The sequence below is a fragment of the Prosopis cineraria genome, unplaced genomic scaffold, assembly GCF_029017545.1.
Source record: "Prosopis cineraria cultivar Desert tree isolate PC_DT_omini unplaced genomic scaffold, ASM2901754v1 PC7, whole genome shotgun sequence".
In the NCBI taxonomy this organism is placed as follows: domain Eukaryota; kingdom Viridiplantae; phylum Streptophyta; class Magnoliopsida; order Fabales; family Fabaceae; genus Prosopis; species Prosopis cineraria.
The window spans coordinates 6466394-6481087 of NW_026555338.1; the positions used below are offsets into that span (position 1 = coordinate 6466394).

The 14694-nt window shown below is 30.4% G+C and overlaps 1 long non-coding RNA gene across 1 annotated transcript; it reads right to left on the reverse strand.

The window, feature by feature from the left end:
• Positions 1-6837: 6837 nt before the first annotated feature.
• LOC129315158 (uncharacterized) lies at positions 6838-12363 on the reverse strand. The gene is made up of 2 exons (XR_008594399.1): positions 12168-12363; positions 6838-7118 (listed from the first exon to the last, which is right to left on the reverse strand). It is a non-coding gene; the product is annotated as an uncharacterized LOC129315158 (long non-coding RNA).
• Between the last annotated feature and the right edge of the window lie 2331 nt (positions 12364-14694).

Genomic DNA, 14694 nt, shown 5'->3' on the forward strand with positions numbered 1-14694 from the left:
GTTTGGTGTGCGAAGATAGTGGATTGGTTTCCTCACTGTTCTGTCACTATAATTGGATCTGAAGCATTTAAATTTAAATTTTTTAATTTATAATTAAACCATCCAGATTACTTTATCTGATTCCTATTACAAGATGCATTTAAAAATATTAATTAATTTTTAATGTAAGATGCATGAAAAATTATTTATTTTTATTTTTAAATTTTTTTATTATAAATTTAATTTTATAACTTGTCATATACTTTATATCACTCTCTTTTTATTTTTATCAGGTTAAAGTTAAAAATTTTTAAACATATTTAATAAATTAACTGTAATTTTTTAATGTTGGTAAAATAGTTAAAAGAATCTTAAATAATGAGATAGAGTATTGGGGCAGAAATAAGTTAGATTGAGCTAAACTTTTGTCAAATAAGCATGAGCCTGTGTGATAAGTCAGATGTCAAAGCCTGACCTAAAACCTGTATAAGGCTTTTCTTACTACTCAGGTCTGAGCCTATTTAAAGCCTAATCTGATCTAAAGGCTTATATAAAACTTACTTAAAAGTAAGCCTTTTAAATAAATTCACATTTTAATTTAAAATTTCTCACATATACTTTAGGATTATTAATATAAATATATAACTTGATTTATTAATTACAATATATAATAAAAAAAATTTATCAATTACAATACAATAATAAAGTAATAACTTTGAAATCAATATATAAGTTCAATTTGATTGAAAATATAATTAAAAATTAAAAATAAATTGATCAAAAACCAAATTGAAAAATTGATATGTGTGTGCGATATATTACATAATGTATATATGTGTATATATATGTAAATAGGCCACCAATTGGATTCATAGGCTAGCCATTAAAAAATTAAACCTGTCTTATTTAATTAAATAGACTTAATAAAAAGTATAAACTTAATTTAAACCTATTTAGTAAATAATTTAAATTAGATTTAAATTAGGTCAAGGCATATATCCCTGTTACGCTTGGCCCATTCCCGCCCCTAACAAAGTGTGTCATATTGAATACACCCTATTGAATTCATAAGGTTTTTCAACAGAGCCACCCTGTTAAATTAAAATAAATATAAAAAAAATGTATGATTTAATTACTGGTCCAAAAAAAATAGTGTAATTTAATTAAAATGTCTTGTAATATCAAAGTATAAAATAATTAACATTAAATCCAAATTTCAACGAACAGGTGTCAAAACCAGATTCCTTAAGAAACCCAAGTGGCCCCTAATTGATGAATTAATAATGGCGTTCATTTCATTTCAAGTGGGTAGCTGCGTGTCCGTTTCCCTTGTTGGGGTGTCGTGGTGGGGCTTATGGGTTAGGCATGGAAAGAGAAAGAAGATAGAGGCATTCATTTGTTGTCCTCTTTATAATTTTTTTTTCAATAATATATCATAAATAGTTTGTTGAGAGGTGAGGTTGTTAGTTTATTTAATTATTTACTGCCCCTTGTTTTGTTTTTTTTTTTAATACAACAATTATATCATGTCTTCTCTGTGGGCTGAGATATATCAAAATTCTTAAATCCCATTTTGTTACTAAAAAAATAAAATTGATTAAAAAAATTAAGATAAAAATAAAATGATCAAACAGAATATTGAATAACATTCATAAAAAAAATGAGTAATTGAGTTTATAAAGTTGAAAATCATGAGTTATAAAATTTGTAGAGGGTATGATAACTCCTATATTCATAGTATATATTAATAAATTTTATCATAATTACCATAAAGAAAAAAATAATTTAATTCATTAATATATTGATTTATCCATTTTATTATATTATTTCTAGTAACTAAACAGACGTATATTTAAATTATCATTTCTTTTTTTTTTTTACCAGCTTTAAATTATCATTTCTAATTTAATGAGAAAGCCCATCCAAGTAATTTGTTTCTTGAAAAAATTACATATAAATTTCATAAAATAGATTTATTCACATTAAGTCTGTCAAAATTCAAAAATTACTGTTAGGTTCCTTAAAACTTGAATGTAATTTAAAATTGAGTTGCAAAAACAATAATAATTGTAGTAAACAAACATTATATTAATTAAATAATTAATTTATAACTAATTTATTAGCAATTTAAAACTATAATTTTAACTATTTACAACTATAACTTTATATATTTAATAGTTAAATAATCATGCATTATTAATAAAATTTAACATTAATTATTTACAATTAATTTATCAGTAATTTACGACTGTAACATTAAGCTTTTACAATTGTAACTATTGAATATATGAAGTTATAATTGTAAAAACTTAAAATTATAGTTGTAAATTATTAATAAAGTAATTATAAATTATTTGACTGATATAATATACTTATGTTTAATAAGAACATTATTATTTTTTTACTTCAATTTTAAATTATACTCAAATCTTAAGAGACTTAGTTATGATTTTTAAATTTTGTAAAACTTAATCATAAATAAGTCTACTTCACGAGATTTATATATAATTTTTTCTTATTTCTTTAGATATTGAAAATGATCTTTAATATATATTAAAATTTTAGAGTGTGGGTAACGCTAGTAGAACCTGTTCCGAATGAGCATGAGGGGCTTTCATGTTTTGTTTTGTTTTAGATTAGCTTTTGGGAAATGAATTTTCAAAAATATTGCAAATATACCCTATGAAGTTAAAAGCTAGTTTCTTGAAGGACATTTAACTATCCATAAATTATAAAAAAAAAACATCTTTTAAATTTTATATATGTATTCCCTCCCTTTAATATAAAATTATTTATCAATAGGGGCACTTTAAAAAAAAGTAATGATTACACATTAAAAAATTAAAAATATTTTACATTTTTTAACATTTAACTCCTAAAAAAATACCTTATATTTTTAAAGGGAGGGAATAACAATTTATAATTGGAAGATATTTACTCATTATTATCACTACCTTAAGTGAGATCATACTCAATTGACAGGGAATATACTCTATCAATATTTTTAAAATTAGACTGAATATTAAATTGAGAAAATTAGTAGTTTACGGCTCGCATGGTTCAATGAAGTTGAACCAATAATTAAACTGGTGATATAATAATTAAATTAAAAAAATTATATATATAATAATTTAAATATAAAAAATAAATATAAAATTGTTATTTATAATTTTAAAATAAAACCAAATATTTTAAATTTACCATACCTTAACAAGTCATATGATATAACATAACATCAAATCATTAAAAAAATTGATCCTATTTTAAAAAAATTAATAAAAAACAAGAAAATCTAACAATTTAGTTTTAAAAAACCGAATTCAATTCTCAATTTAACTACTAGTTCAAAATGATCCAATCCGGCTGAAACTTTGAAAAAGGTTATTAACTTACCAAAAGATAAGAAAAAAGTAGTTATTGACTTACTGTTCAATATAAATTTTCTTTTCGTGGGATTCAAAAAAGTTTTATTATTGCACAAAAAAATTACTTTTATGGGATCTCACCGTAAGTGTAATTTACTTTTGGGAAATGACATTTAACTGTTAAAAGGTTGAATTAATAATAGTTTTTTGACCAGAATTAATAACAGTTGGGCTTTTAAAAAAATTGTTTTGAGAAATGAGTTACGAATATTAATTAAAAATTATAAATAAAGAGCTACATTTAAAAAACAAATTAAATGTTTTATTTGTAATTAAAATTCTTAAATTTTTAAATTTTTAAATTGATATTTGTAAGTAATTTTTTAAAAAAAATTTGTTAGAAACCTAACTATTATTAACTTGTTCTTTGGAGATTTATCCTGATCTAAAAATTACTTTTTATAGCATCTTTTATTTAAAATGAGCTTTTATATATATAGCTCATTTTATAAAATCAAGTCCAATAAATTGCCTAACATTTGCCATATTTTGCATTATAGCCATTTTAATTTTAGTTGAACTATATATGACAAAACTACCCTTTTACTAAATAAGATGACCTTCTTTCAAATACTCTTTTTTGGACAAAAACCTTCTTTCAAATATTTAAAGATGGAAGAGAGCTTCATTTGACTCTTTTTTAAAAAAAAAAAAAAGGAAAGGATGGGATTAAACATCCATTTATCTATAGGATTAAATGGTGTTGATAAGTTTTCAATGATAAAGTTTGTCAGTGATATACAATATACTATTATAGATTAGAAACACAAAAAAAATAATGATTTGCCCAAAACAAATCAAACACAACCCGCAAAAAATTCAAGACATTTTAACTTATAAAAAAAAATAAAATATCTAAACTAGTAAATCTCATTTTCTATCATAAGAAATGACAAGATTAAACATCTTCTTATCTATAAGTTTAAATGGTGTTGATAAATTTTTACTGATATGGTTTATAAATTGTATATCACTGATATATTATCGTGGATGAGAAACACGAAAAAAAAAAAACATTTGCAATATATTCAATATATTCACTTTTAGAGAAAGAGAGAAATGAGGATGGGAGGTGAGAGATAGAAAATTCAATATATTCTTTTTGAGGCCGCCTTAAAATCATTTGAAAAATCAAATGAGGAATTATTTATGATTCCGGGTTGGCTTACGAAGAAACAGATATACACTATTCATTATCCAAATATTAAAAACTGAATCCATCGTTGAACTGATTAAAATATTAATTTAAAAGTTAATAGTTAAAATAATAATTAAATTAATTATAAATAAATTATTTTATTAAACCAATAAAAATACTGGTTTAACAATTTTTTAGTTTAATCAGGTAGGTTGATTTGAAGTTTTATACTACGGTCATTATACAACAGTTTGAGAGAGAAAATTAGTCGCTATTTGCCCCCGCAAGCAAATGGCAAGACTAGACAAGCAGGCAGCCATGGTCTATCAAATATATGTTGCTCCATGTGGATGACGATTATGCGGGATAGCTTTGAAGCAAAAAAAATAATGGAGTCCCCAACCCCACCTCCCAAAATATGAAAGAGCATTTTGTTTTGTTTTTGTTTTTGTTATCATAGTTAGATTATACCCTTGATGAATTAAGCGAAGCAATGAGAAGTGAAGCTCAAATTAGATTAAATAATTATTTTATTACATGTGATGGTTATTATAATCATTTGAGTTTACAGGAAGTGCTCTTGTAGACAATATTATAAAAACTGAATTGGTCATTAAACCAGTTAAGATACTGGTTCTTGGTTCAATAGTCAGACTGCGGTTTAAATTGTGGTCTAACCGGTCATAAATAAATTAATATATTTTAAATGTTATATGTTTAAAGTAATAAAGAAATAATCATATATGTTTAAAGTTTTATACTATGGTCATTATACAACAGTGTGAGAGAGAAAAATAGTCGCTATTTGCCCCCGCAAGAAAATGGCAAGACTAGACAAGCAGGCAGCCATGGTCTATCAAATATATGTTGCTCCATGTGGATGACAATTATGCGGGATAGCTTTGAAGCAAAAAAATAATGGAGTCCCCAACCCCATCTCCCAAAATATGAAAGAGCATTTTGTTTTGTTTTTGTTTTTGTTATCATAGTTAGATTACACCCTTGATGAATTAAGCGAAGCAATGAGAAGTGAAGCTCAAATTAGATTAAATAATTATTTTATTACATGTGATGGTTATTATAATCATTTGAATTTACAGGAAGTGCTCTTGTAGACAATATTATGAAAACTGAATTGGTCATTAAACTAGTCAAGAGACTGATTCTTGGTTCAATAGTCAGACTGCGGTTTGAATTGTGGTCTAACCAGTCATAAATAAATTAATATATTTTAAATGTTATATGTTTAAAGTAAAAAAAATCATATATATATATATATAGTAGCAAAAATAAATATTTAAATTTCAAAGAAAATAATATACAATTAAAAATAGATGACATCTATCAATATTACCAGTGTTATTAGAACTAAATCGATTAGTCTGACCAATTGAACCACGAACCGTTCATTGGTCCACTTTGGTTACAATGAAAAACCACTCATTCTGCGAACCGTCCATGATCCAGTTAAATTAGCCAAAACTAGTAAATCGGTAAGACACAATTGAACCAAACATGTTACTTTTTCATTTTTTTATTTTTAGTTCATACTTTTAAATTATAATTTATACATATTTATACCTAATAAGCATTATGAAATGAAAAAAAAATACAAGAAATTTGCATGAATTATGTATATATGAATATATTTTAAAGTTATTAATTATAAATTATGAAATAGTTTATATATATTGGATGAAAATGATGTAATATTGAAAGATATTATCTTTTTTTTATTGCATATTATTTTGTTTAAAATTTAAATATTTATTTTTCTTACAATATATATGATTATTTCTTTCTCCTTTGGACATATATTATTTAAAATATATCAATTTATTTATCACTAGCTAGATCACAATTTAAACCACAGTCTAACCATTGAACCGTGAACTAGTACTTCAACCAGTTCAATAATCAGTCTAACCATTGAACCGTGAACTAGTACTTCAACCAGTTCAATAATCGATCTGATTTTTATAAACATTGAATATTACATGATTTTCATCCAATATATATAATTATCTTGTAACACACCAAATTTTTTTTTAAAATAATTTAACTCAACCATAATTGGGTTACAGCCACCTAACATATTTTTATATCAATAATTTTAATATAAAATATTTTATAATTGGCTTCAACTCACATAATATAACATTTTAGATAAATTTTTACCTCCCACATGCCATTAGGCTAAATCACATTTATCCATCCTTATACTCTCAACAAGTAAACTAAATCACATTTGTCCATCCTTATACTCCCAACAAGTAAAATAAACAATTTAGTCAATTTTCAACACAAGCCAGTTATTTGGCCTCATAATCATGCCATTTTAACCAATTCAAAGTAAATGAAATATAAAAATTAGAGTCATCCAAAGTATACCAAAAATAGAAATAGTTTGAAAGGCATGATTACATTTATATATTAATATAATTGACAATAAACAAAAAGCCCTAATATTGGCAATATAACACATTATAAATCATAAATCAAATACCCAAAAGAGACAGTGGATCTAAACCACTAAGCCTCTGGGACTCCTCCACGTGTCACTCGTGGCTCTTCTCCTGAAAATTGTTAACCACATAATGAGACTCAAAAGTTCCAGTAACCAATACCAATTTATGATAGTGTGTACAAACAGTTAAGTGTGTGCTCACTAAGTGAGAATTTAAAAATAATATAATTCCAACAAATATATGAAATATTACAATACACACAAATAACCATCCTTATATCCCTCCATTAACCTCGAGCCGTATCCCTCACTCGGTACTAAATTACCCGACCAAAGGTAGATTAGCCCGAGCCCTTACAAGCCACCTATTGAGCTCCAATAGGGACGTACCACGTGGCACATAAATGCAATAACAATAGCAAGTCTCCCAACACCTCTCACAATAATCAAATAAATTCATAATAATATTGCACAATTATATAATATTACAAAATTTATAATTTTCTCAATAATCACCCAATTAACATGAAGTAACACAAATCACAAATTAAAAGCATGGTTACCTTGTGGCTTTTTCAATAAATTATTCCTTACAATTTCTCTCTCACCACAAGCTTCACCAATAATACAATCTACAAATAACATATTATTTATAAATATTAGTTTCAATTTTTGAAACTAATAAAATAATTTAATAATAGAATTAAAAATATAACATAATTCCTAATCTCAATCTTAATACAAATCTAGAGTCAACACTATTAAGTAAAATTTTTAACTCCTCTTTTAATTATCAATAAACATTAATAATCTAAAAATCAGCTTCTAAACTAATTTCTATTATCAAAATTTTCTTTTTATTTCATAAATTCGTACCTAAAATACTCAAAAATTAAAAATTGAGTCTCTAGCTTAGAATCATAATCCTATAGCCATAATAATTCATTTCTCATCTCAAATAATCATTTAAACCTCAATAAATCAACATATATTTTCAGATCTAGTTTAGAATTTGATCCATAAGCCACAAATTCAAAGATCATCAATAAATTTATACTCTAGAACATTTATTATACTACTGACAACCTCAAAAACCATATTTATTCAATATAAATTCATCCCTCTTCCAGATCTTAAGTTTTCTACCACTACAAACTCAGAAACCAAAGAAGAAGGATGACTAAGAAAAAATTTTAGAACACTTATTTAGTCTTGAAAAGCTTAAAATCACACCCTAAATATCCTATTAAAAATTCTTACCTTAAAACCCAGCACCAGCAAAACTAGACGCTCTCTCTGCCTCAGCTCGCGCACAGGGAAGAATGAAGAAACGAAGAAGTGAAGAAAGAAGGAAGGAGGTGGGTTTTTATAAAAATTCAGTGGGTCCCACATTTTTTTTTATTATTTCTTCTTTCCTCTCTCTTCTTCTTCTTTTTATTTTTTTTAATATTTTATACGAATGATTGTTGTGCGGCGGTCGAAAGCAAATTTTGTTCTTCTTCTTCTTCCCCCCTTTTTTTTAAATACCTTTTCCCTTTTCTTATTATAATAATAATTTAATAATATTTTATTATTATTTTATTATTATTTTTTTAATTAATTTTTTTAAATTTTAGTTTAGAATTATATCTTAAGTTAGATTTAATAATCATCTTCTACTAATTTGCTTACCTCTAAATATTTTTTTTAATTTTCTATTAACCTAAATTAACTATTAAAATTTAAATTGAGATGTTACAATTCTCCCCTCTTTTTAAAAATTTTGTCCTCAAAATTTGAAGTTAGTAACTATTAACTACTTACTTAATCAAAAAGATGAGGATAATCACGTCGCATACTGTCCTCGGTCTCCTAGGTAGCATCACCTGGAGTCGTGCCCTTTCAAATTACTTTAACCAATCTAATGGTCTTGTTTCTTAATTGCTTGTCCTTATAATCCACAATCTCTTTCGGTTCAGCTCTGAATGTTAAATTCTACCTGAATTCAATCTTCTCGGGTTCAATTATATGGGAAGGATCTGGTTGATACTTCTTCAGTTGTGATACATGGAATACGTTGTGTATTCCAGCAATTTGGGGTGGTAATGCTACTTGGTATGCTACTGGTCCAACTCGTTTTAAGATCTCAAAAGGCCCCATAAACCTTGGTGTCAACTTCTTAGTCTTAATAACTCTTTCAACACCAGTTACCGGAGAGATTTTTAAAAAAACATGGTCACCTACTTCAAACTCAAGCGGTCTTCTCCTCTTATCTGCATAACTCTTTTGTCTACTTTGAGCTGTGAGTAATTTTTGCTTGATTAAAGCAATCTTTTGGGTAGTCTCATCAACAATGTCTAGCCCTAAAACAGTTCTCTCACTTAATTCTGTCCAACACAGTGGCGATCTACATTTTCTTCCATACAATGCCTCATAAGGTGCCATCTGAATGCTAGAATGAAAACTATTATTGTAGGCAAATTCAGCTAATGGCAAGTGACTATCCCAATTACCTCTAAGCTCAATGGCACAAGCCCTCAACATATCTTCAAGAGTCTATATGGTTCGTTCTGTCTGCCATCAGTCTGGGGGTGGTAAACGGTGCTAAAACTCAGACGAGTACCCATGGATTCCTGTAATGACTTCCAAAAGTTTGATGTGAACCTCGGATCACGATCAGATACAATATTAATCGGCACTCCATGCAATCTCACTACTTCTCTTATATAAATTTCAGTTAATTTTTCAAGAGAATAAGTGATATTGATAGCAAGAAAGTGAGCCGATTTGGTAAGTCGATCTACGATTACCCACATAGTGTCATGACCAGAAGATGTTCTAGGCAATCCTGTAATAAAGTCCATAGAAATGCTGTCCCATTTCCACTTTAGAATATCAAGAGACTGTAGCATTCCGGCTAGTTTGTGATGCTCAATTTTGACTTTCTGGCAAGTCAAACAACGAGTTACATGTTCAGTTACATCTCTCTTCATCCTTGGCCACCACCAACCACGTCTTAAGTCATGATACATTTTAGTTGCTCCTGGGTGAATGGTATATTTACTCTGATGAGCCTCCTCAAGTAAGATATTTTTCAATCGAGCATCATTAGGCACACACACTCTACCTTTATATCTTACGACATCATCATTGGTCACATCAAAATGTTCAGCCTTTCCAGCCCCAATCTCTACCCTAATCTTATTCAAATGATCATCCTTCTGTTGCGCAATTCTGATTTCTTCCCAAAAATTATTCTCAAATTCAGCAATGTGTAGAGCAGCCAAATGATTCTTGACTACTTCTATATTTACTGCATGGAAACTACTCCATAATTCATGTTCTCTGACCATCATGTGAGCAGTATGTACAAGCTTCCTGCTCAGAGCGTCGGCGACTACGTTAGCTTTCCCTGGATGATACTTCAACTCAAAGTCATAATCCTTCAAAAACTCAATCCATCTACGCTGTCTCATGTTGAGCTCCTTTTGATCAAACAAATATTTTAAACTTTTATGATCACTGAAGACCTCAAAAGAAGAACCATAAAGATAGTGCCTCCAAATCTTCAAGGCAAATACCACAGCAGCAAGCTTCAAGTCATGAGTAGGGTAATTTTCCTCATGAGGTCTCAACTGTCGAGAGGCATAAGCCACTACTCGATCCTCCTACATTAATATACAACCTAAACCTTTCTTAGAAGCATCAGTATACAAGGTAGAAGGAGCAGTTGGAACAGGTAAGGTGAGCATTGGTGTGGTGGTCAACCCCTTTTTTAGCTCCTGGAAGGCAACTTCACACTCGTTCGTTTAAATAAATGGAGCATCTTTCCTGGTCAACTTAGTCAAGGGCATTGCAATTTGTGAAAAACCCTTAATGAAACGACGATAGTAGCCTGTAAGACCCAAGAAACTCCTAATCTCTGTCACACTTCGAGGTTGTTCTCATTTCATCACTGCATCTATCTTACTAGGGTCCACCGCTACCCCTTCTTCTGAAACAACATGGCCTAAGAATTTAACTTCTTTAAGCCAAAAATCACATTTGTTCGGCTTGGCATAGAGCTTGTGCTCTCTTAATATCTCCAAAATAATTTTAAGATGTCTAGCATGGTCCACCTCATCCCGAGAATAAATAAGTATGTCATCAATAAAGACTACAACAAATTCATCGAGATAAGGCCTGAAGATTTGATTCATATAATCCATGAAGATAGCTGGGGCATTTGTTAACCCGAACGGCATCACCAGGAACTCGTAGTGCCCATATCTAGTTCTAAAAGCAGTTTTAGGGATATCCTCTGCTCTAACCCTCAATTGATGATACCCTGATCTTAGACTAATCTTAGAAAACACCGCTGAATTGACTAATTGTTCTGACAAATCATCAATTCGAGGTAAGGGGTACTTGTTCTTGATGGTTACCTTATTCAATTGTCTATAATCAATACACAATCTAAGGCTTCCATCTTTCTTTTTCACAAACAGTACCGGTGACCCCCATGGTGATACACTCGGTCTGATAAACCCCTTCTCTAACAACTCTTCAATTTGTCTTTTCAACTCAGCTAACTCCGATGGAGACATCCTATAGGGTGCCTTAGAGATAGGCCCCGTACTAGGTACGAGTTCAATCAAGAACTCAACCTCTCGTTCTGGAGGCAAACCGATCACTTCAGTAGGAAAGACGTCAGGGAATTCTCTCACTACTGGAATCTGATCTACACCTTCTTCAATCTCTGCCTTGATTGAGAAGAAAATCATAAAAGCTTGACAGCCCTTTCTTATACATTGTTCTACTTGAGCGGCAGACAATAACATAGGACTTTGGGATTCTACAGGGGTTACAATAAGAGCTGAGAGTAACATACTCTTTCTCTGACAATCAAGTACAGCTCCATTTGCAGACAACCAATCTATCCCCACAATAACATCAATCCCAGACAAAGACAAACAGATGAGGTCTATGGTGGTCTTTTGACCCTCATACTCAACCTCTACATTTAGACATGCCTTAGCAGTTCTTACAGTCAAACCAGCAGGAGTAGAAATCTTCACATCAAAAGGTAAGGTACATACAGGCAATTTACATCTTTTCATACATTCATCAGACACAAAAGAGTGTGTAGCACCCGAATCAAACAAAGCACAAACATCATTATCAAGGATTCGGATTATACCTCGGATAGCATTAGGGTTGTTAGCAGCCTCCGGCCCAGAGAGGGCATACACTCGTGCTGGCATTGTAGGTCTCTGATCATTACCCCTATTCTGATTTTGATAGCAGAATCGAGCAATATGACCAGGTTTCTGGCAAATGTAACAAACCCAACAATCACCAGAATGAAACTTTCCACACTTACTGCATGCTTGATTACTAGCAGTACCAGAAGTAGGAGTAGAGGTTGCTAGGCTCCTGTAAGACCCCTGACTCCTACTCTGATTCCCTCTATAGCTTTGGCCCTTATGGTAGTAGCCTTTCTTCTTTTGATTTCTAAAGCCTCCAAAGATTTGACTACTCCTCTTCTCTACTCCACCAATGGGTCTGGTGTGGATAGGGGGCTTCCCATGAGGTTCTTTCCTCCTCTCTCTATCAGCTTCTAATCTAGCCTCTCTCTTCCTCCGAGAGACTATTCGAAGCTTATTGCATATCTCACTAAATATCTTGATCTCAAAAGGGGCTAACTGTTCCCTTAGATCAGGCCTCGCCTTCTCTAGCAATCGTTTAGTCATCCACTCCGTATCTTCTTGTTTTTAGAGGTAAGTGGAGTATTTAGATAATTCTGAGAATTGTTCAATAAATTCATCCTCATCTAGATCACCCTGACGGAATGCATGAAACTCAGCCTCCTTTTCTGCTCTCAGTGCAGTAGGAAAATAATTCTCGAATAATATGGCTTTAAAATCTTCCCAAGTAAGAGAGGAATCATCCTTCGGTCCTGATGTTTCCCACCATTTCTTAGCACTCTTCTGTAGTAGGAATATTGCCAGCTGCACCTTTTGATTAGAAGTACACGCAACCATACAAAAAATACTCTCCAATTGATCTATCCATTCTTCAACCACTGTTGGCTTAAGATTTCCATCAAAAGTAGGAGGATTAAACTTACGAAAAGTACTCCAGATCTTTGTGATCGTGGATGTCTGTTGCTCAGAGTGAAGACTCACATTCTTCGAACTAGTCTTATGGTGAGAATAGGAAGGTGAGCCTTCATTAGCAGATTGGCTCACATTGAATACCTTGGTATGGCTTCGTTCTTGTTGGCCATTTCCCTCTCGGTTGGCATTCTCCTTATATTGTCTTAAAGCGGCCAACTCTTCTTCTTGTCTCTTCATGCAGTCACTAAGATTATGTAGTAGATCCATCATTTGCCTCATGATTGGCTCATCCTGCCTTAGTTGTGACTGTATGGGCTCGCCCTGCCCCATTTGTTGCTGTGTGGGCTCCGGTTGTGGCAGTGAAGGTATGTCATTTCCTATTGGCTCTATAGAATCACCGACAATTTCGCCACCTCTCCTAGCTTTGGACACCATCTCTCCCCTCCTAAAGGATGGAAGTCACATAATTAAGTTAACACTAATCTCAAGACAAGAAAAATAATGGAGAAGCATTATGATTTAATAATGTATATTGTCAATAAATTAGGTTAATGTATAACAATTTCATAATTTATAAGAATTTGAAACATGTAGCTCTGATACCAAGATTTGTAACACACTAAATTTTTTTTTAAATAATTTAACTCAATTATAGTTGGGTTACAGCCACCCAACATTTTTTATATCAATAATTTTAATATAAAATATTTTATAATTGGCTTCAACTCACATATATAACATTTCAGATAAATTTTTACCTCCCACATGCCACTAGGCTAAATCACATTTATCCATCCTTATACTCCCAACAAGTAAACTAAATCACATTTATCTATCCTTATACTCCCAACAAGTAAAATAAACAATTTAGTCAATTTTCAACACAAGCCAGTTATTTGGCCTCATAATCATGCCATTTTAACCAATCCAAAGTAAATCAAATATAAAAATTACAGTCATCCAAAGTATATCAAAAATAGAAATAGTTTGAAAGGCATGATTACATTTATATATTAATATAATTGACAATAAACAAAAAGCCATAATATTAGCAATATAACACATTATAAATCATAAATCAAATACCCAAAAGAGACAGTGGATCTAAACCACTAATCCTCTGGGACTTCTCCACGTGTCACTCGTGGCTCTTCTCTTGAAAATTGTTAACCACATAATGAGATTCAAAAGTTCCAGTAACCAATACCAATTTATGATAGTGTGTACAAACAGTTAAGTGTGTGCTCACTAAGTGAGAATTAAAAATAATATAATTCCAACAAATATATGAAATATTACAATACACACAAATAACCATCCTTATATCCCTCCATTAACCTCGAGCCGTATCCCTCACTCGGTACTAAATTACCCGACCAAAGGTAGATTAGCCCGAGCCCTTACAAGCCACCTATTGAGCTCCAATAGGGACGTACCACGTGGCACATAAATGCAATAACAATAGCAAGTCTCCCAACACCTCTCACAATAATCAAATAAATTCATAATAATATTGCACAATTATATAATATTACAAAATTCATAATTTTCTCAATAATCACCCAATTAACATGAAGTAACACAAATCACAAATTAAAAGCATGGTTA